The sequence below is a fragment of the Crocuta crocuta genome, unplaced genomic scaffold, assembly GCF_008692635.1.
Source record: "Crocuta crocuta isolate KB4526 unplaced genomic scaffold, BGI_CrCroc_1.0 scaffold69, whole genome shotgun sequence".
Classification (NCBI taxonomy): domain Eukaryota; kingdom Metazoa; phylum Chordata; class Mammalia; order Carnivora; family Hyaenidae; genus Crocuta; species Crocuta crocuta.
The window spans coordinates 1880569-1886769 of NW_027551576.1; positions in this window are offsets into that span (position 1 = coordinate 1880569).

Below are 6201 nucleotides of genomic sequence, written 5' to 3' on the forward strand. Positions count from 1 at the left end.
GGGCTGGAGTGTGTCCGAGAGTGAGGAGGGGTGCAAGAAACACCCCATTGATTTGGGGATCTTTTTTGCTCCACTGTTTTTTGTCTGTTGATTTACCCCTGAAGATCCTGCACTAGAAAGGGCAGCTATCACTTCATTTTGTTTGGTTCTGTGAAACAGTATGGGCTTTGGAATTAGGCAGATGAGCATTAAAACACAGATTCTGCTCCTTACTAGCTGTGTGACCTCCACTAAATAGCTTTCCCTCTGTGAGCCTCAGTTTACCCATCTATAAGGTCTGGCTTTTAACATCCCCATCTCCTGGCATTGTTGTGATGGAATGCCTGTAGAGCTAAGCATTGGGCATAGCACACAGTGGCATTCAACAAGCAGTACTTGGGTTCTGGTCACTCTGGGATCCCAGCTCTTTGGTCATACAAGTAGATACCTCCTACTGTTTTTAGCCCAAGATCACCCTCTCTGCACAAAAGCTCTGCCTCAGTTTCCATGCAGCATCTCTCTTTTCCTCTTCAATTGCCAGAGAATACAAACCTCCTTGACTCCTGACCAGGTACAGATTCTTCCTATCACTTATGAAGAACTTCATCTTGAAGACATAGGGAGAAGTTGGCCTCTGGAGCCAGGCTGGTCTGCGTTTCATCTGAGTCACTTGTTAGCTGTGTGACCTTGGATGAGTTTTTTAACCTTTCTGGGCTTCCAATTTCTCGTTTGCACCATGGGAATAACAGTCACACTCATTTCATGGGATTGTGGTGAGGGGTCAATGGGCCTGGCATGTGAAGGCACACTGCTTGGCATACTGGAGGCGCTAAATAGATGTCTGACCTTTTTTCTTTATGCTATTTCCATCTGTTTTAAGGTAACATATTCACTGGAGACCCCTAAAAAGCCCTATCTTAGCCCAGGCTTTTTTACAATCTTGGTAACAGATTGGCATAGCTATTTAAAAAGACAAAATTCAATAATGACCTTCAAAATAACAATAATGATGGGGCGCCTGGGTGGCTCAGTCAGTTAAGCGTCGGACTTCAGCTCAGGTCATGATCTCCCGGTTTGTGGGTTCGAGCCCCGCGACGGGCTCTGTGCTGACTGCCAGTTCAGAGCCTGGGGCCTGCTTCAGATTCTATATCTCCCTCTCTCTGTGACCCTCCCCTGTTCACGCTGTCTCCCTCTCTCTCAGAAATAAATAAAACATTTAAAAAATAACAATAATGATGATGATAATAATGGCTAACTTGCATGTAAAAGCAATTTCAGTTCATGCCCTCATGGTGCTTATAGTCTAGTGGGGACGGTGGATATTGACCCACAAACCACAAGCTCTGGGAATGACAGATGCATGTGACAGCTCATTTCCTTCTCAAAAAGACCCCATGATGTAAATATTATTATTAGACTTGCTTTTTAGATGAAGAAACTGAGATTCAGAGAAGTTATGATTCTGATTCAGGTTCACCCAACTAGTAAGAGGCAGAAATAGCTTTTGAGCCCAGGGCCTTCTTCCCATACTCTAGTTGTGCAACAAATACAAAGACTGTAAATGGATCTTATCAATCAAACTTCTACAAGATAGGACCCCTGTTAGGCAGACTTTTAATAGGGGCCAGCTTCTATTAGTAAGACTGTTATTTGAAGTATATCTGAGAAGGGGAAGAGGGCGGTCAGACCCCCTCCCCCACCAAAGAAGCCAGTGCTGTGATGCTTTGGTTTGAAACGCTGGAGCTGTCAGTTAGAGGTCGCAGAGGCTAACGTGACACGTGGTTTAAGCTTTTTGTTTCACAGATGAGTAAAATGAGGATCAGAGAAAGGAAAGGAATTGCTCAAGGTCACAAAGAAACCACTAAGCAACTAGTTACTCCCCATATTTATACATCAATCTCAGGGCAGGCTCTGATTGGCTCTTCTGGATCACATGCTCATTCTGGCACCAACCAATGAGGCCAGAGGCAGACCTAGCACCATGCAGGACACCCCCCCACCAAAGCTACCCAAACGCTTTTCTCAAGATGCTACAGGACTGTCTCCTTCTCAGGTCTTGGGCTAGAATGCTACCACTTCAGAGAGGCCTTCTTCAACCACTCTACCAAAAGGAGACCCCCTTCCCTGACCCTGTTGCCCTTTTCATTTTTTTCTCTGTAGAATATAGGATACAAAAAAGCTCCATGATGGAGCACCTTGGGTGGCTCAGTCAGTTGAGCATTGGACTTCAGCTCGGATCATGATCTCACATTCATGATCTGATCATGATCGTGAGTTCGAGCCCCCCATCAGGCTCCTCACTGGTGGTGCGGAGTCTGCTTGGGAGTCTCTCTCCCTCTGCCTGCCTCTCTCTCTCTCTCTCAAAAAAAAAAAAAAATTTAAAACAGAAACAAAAACAAAATTAAAAAAAAAAAAAGCTCCTTCAAAAGAGGGACTTTGTCTAAACTCTTGACCACTGTATCCCTGGTATCTTGAACAGAACTTGACATATATTGATGCTTGATAAATATTTTTGGATAAAACTAAAATAGAGTTGGGAAAGGAGTTTCCCAAAGGATCTGGAAGAAGACAAAAGGGAAAGCATAGCATGTGGATCTCAAATGTTATACTTAATCCTACTTTACAAATTCTTATCATCCACCTACTGGTTGTTTTCAATTTCTAAGGCTGCTCTCTCCCACTAGCTAGATTCGTTATTAAGGACCTTTTTTTCTGATCTCTGAATGCTGCCTCACTCTCTTTCTGAAAAACAAACACAACAAAACTCCCTTCTTATCCCTTGGTTATGCCTCACAAACAACAGTAATAATGAGAAATGACAAAGATGATAGCTTATCATTTATAAAACATGAATCCTATGCCAGAGGTAACAGTAAGACCCTTACTTAGATACTACTGGTATTTCACCAAATGTGGTAAACATCAATTACAGCATGTGCTACACAGACAAGTGTCACCTTAACAGTTATATTCTTAATGGGTTACCTTCTACTGGTGGTAAACAATACTGTCCTTCCACTTAGGGTAGCAAAACAAAGTCTCTTTTAAATACAAACAAAATGAATCAATGGAAAGAAAAAGCAAACAAAAACCACAATGAGGAAGAAAAACCACAATGAGATACCACTTCACACTAATTAGAATGGCTATAATAAAAATAACATCAAGTGCTGGCAAGAACGTGAAGAAACTGGGATCCTGATACAGTGCTGGTGGGAATGTCAAATGGTGCCACCTCCTCATATAATAGGCCAGCAGTTCCTCCAAAGACTAACCATAGACTTGCCATATGATGCAGCAATTCCACTCTTAAAGATAGACCCAAGAGAATTGAAAACATATGTCCATGTAAATCTCATACATGAATGTTCACGGCATTAGTCATAACAACGAAAAGTTCAAAACAACCCAAAGGCCTATCAAACTGTGGAATGGACAAATACAATGTAGTTTATTCATGCAGTGGGACATTATTCAGCCAGAAAAAGTAATGAAGTACTGATGCTATAACGTGGATGAATCTTGGAAACATTACTCTAAGTGAAAGTGAAAGAAGCTGGACACAAAAGGCCACATATTTTATAATTCCATTTATATGAACTGTCCAGAATGGGTAAGATCCATACAGACAGCAGCTAGATTGGAAGCTTCCTAGGCTGGGGAAGGGGTGGGTTATGGAAAAATGGTGAGCGACTGCTAAAGGCAATAAGGTTTCTTTTCGGATTGATGAAAATTGAGGTATTCAAAAACTATGGTGATACTTGTACAACTATGTGAATATATTAAAATCATGGAATTGTATACCTTAAATGGTAAGTTATATTATGTGAATTACATACCAATAAAGGTATAAATAGATATAATTTACATAATACTACAGATAGCATACAAATATGAAAAAAAAAAGCAACAAGAAGACAGATGTGGTGAGTACAAGTCTGGGAAACACTGGAATAGATCAGTAATCCTAATAACCCTATAAGATCAATGTTGGTTGTTTCCTGTTATACAGAAAACTGGACTCAAAGAGGTGAAACTACTCACCCAAGGACAAAAAATTTTGAGGGGATTTTGAACCCAGCCTCCTGGCTCTAAAACTAGTGCTCTTCTCTGACATGTTCCTGGGCCTCCAGCCCTTGAATTCAGCCCCCACCCCTACTTTTCTGATGATGCCTCTACCCTCATTGTGCCTCCCTGAGACTTGGGTCTGTCCTGCACCAATGAACGCCAGCCATGGCTTTTACTTGGGCTAGAAGCCAAGACAGGGATATCAGAGCTAGTTTCCAGCTAGCAGGAAAGAACAAGCTCATTATACAGAAGGGGAGACTGGGGGTCAGGTCACAAAGGTAGACAGAGACACCTCTGAAACTCCTGGAAAGAGGTCTATGGCCAAGATGACCAGCTGTCCACCAACTATCACCCCTTATACATATAGAGTCATTGATAGAAAATGGCTGCCCAGACAGGAACCACATTTCCCAGAGGCAAGAGCATCAGTAGTGGCCTGACTTCGAGACAGTCCCCACTGACCCTTCCTCCTGCTGACCCCATTCTTCGGTGGTCTCCTCTCACGCTGACTAGGACTGACCTGCATAACCAATCGGGTATTGCAGAGATGATGGTGTATAGTTTCTGAGCCTAGGCCATAAAAGATACTACAGCTTCTACTTTGCTTTCTTGGATCACTTACTTTGGGGAAAGCGATCTGTCGTGTTCTGAGGACATTCAAGAAGCCCTATGAAGGGATCTACCTGGCAGAGAACTGAAGCCTCTTGCCAATAGCCATGAGGGTGCACCTTCTTGGAAGCAGGTCCTCCCATGCCAGTCAAGCCTTCTGATGACTGTGGCCACCGCCCATTTCTGCAGTCTCTGCAGAATTTCTGCAGTCTCCTGAGGAGCCCTCAGACACAACTGCTCAGTGGTGCTTCTCCTTATTTCCTGAGCCACAGAAACCATAGATAGTACATGCTTATCACTTTAAGCCACTATGTTTTAGCGTAATTTGTTATCCAGTAATAGATAACTAGCACACCCTGTGACCAGTTCTTGCCAATGAAGTGTGAGCTGAAAAATTGCATGCCACTCCAGGTTCATGAGGTTAAGATACGAGCATACATTTTCTACTTTCTCTTCCTCTTTCCACAGGGATCTTTTTCTTTTTTCCCTCAAACAGATATTTGCACACCCATGTTCACGGCAGCATTACTCACGGTAGCCAAGAGGTGGAAGCAATCAAGTGTCCACTGATAGGTGAACGGATCGACAAAATATGGTCTATACATACAACGGAATCTTATTCAGCCTCAAAAAGGAAAGAGCTCCTGACACACACCACAACAAAGACGAACCTTAAAAACATCACGCTACCTGAAATAAGCCAGTCACAAACAGACAAATATCATACAATTCCACTCTGTATCATACAATACTGCTATGAGGTACCCAGAGTAGTAAAGTCAGAGAGACAGACAGTAGATTGGTGGTTGCCAGGGGCTGGGGGAGGGGGAAAAGGGAATTAGTGTTGAATGGATCCACAATTTCAGTGTTGGAAGATGGGAAACTTCTGGAGATGGAAGGCGGTGATGACTGCACAACAATGTGAATGTACACAGCCAATGAACTGTACACTTAAAAACAGTTAAAATAGCAAATTTATACTATGCATAGTTCACAATTTAAAAGTGTCATCGTGTAGGGGGCAAGATGGCGGAGAAGTAGGGAGCTCCGAACCTGCACTCGCGCCCAGGCATCACACGGAAAAGATCTGAAGCCATAGGAAGCCGTACCACACCCAAGAGATTGGGAGAGAAAGGACGCAGACTCCACTGAGAAAGCCTTCTAACGTGAGTGCGAACTGGGGAAGTAAAAACCGGGCCTGGATTGGAGACTGGAGAGACGGGCCACCCCCTCCGTGGGGAGTGAGAGGGGGAAAAGAGAGTCCGAAACAGAAAAACCTCCACTCGGGGGGGAAAAACCTCCGCTCGGGGGGTAGAAAATCTTTGCGCACAAAATACCTGCGTGTCAGACCCCTCCACGGTCCCAGTCGCCCAGGAGGGGCTGCGCTCGCGAGTTGCTTCTTTGTGGTGGCTCCTGGCTGGTGGGGAGAGGTGGCACCTGCAGCCATTACCCTCGAGGCGGGCCTGGACCCCTGAGGAGGCGCGCAGGCACCGGCGGCCGTGCTCCTGGCTGGCTGGAGCTCTAGAGGGAGGGCAAGGCGCTAAA